We start from the raw sequence: 274 nt of genomic DNA, 5'->3' as shown, positions 1-274 counted from the left end.
GGTGGGGGGTGTGGATGGGGGGTTGGGGGGTGGACAGGGAGAATGGGAATTCAGGATTAATTGAAAACATCTGTGCTGTGCAAAATGGCTGCAGCAGAGGAGCCTGAAGGAGATGATAGCAGAGAGGAATCACACACAGCACTTGAGGACGTTTATTATATTTGATTCTGTTTTTATTTATTTATTTATTCCCTTTTCACTATAGAGGAGACAGCTGATGATGTCACCAACTCACTGGCTGTCTGGATAGATATCTCAGTGTGTGTGTGTGTGT

This window comes from Seriola dumerili, unplaced genomic scaffold, assembly GCF_002260705.1.
Source record: "Seriola dumerili isolate Sdu_G_001 unplaced genomic scaffold, Sdu_1.0 BDQW01000756.1, whole genome shotgun sequence".
Classification (NCBI taxonomy): domain Eukaryota; kingdom Metazoa; phylum Chordata; class Actinopteri; order Carangiformes; family Carangidae; genus Seriola; species Seriola dumerili.
The sequence above is the reverse complement of the archived record's forward strand: the minus strand, read 5'-3'. Positions refer to the sequence as shown.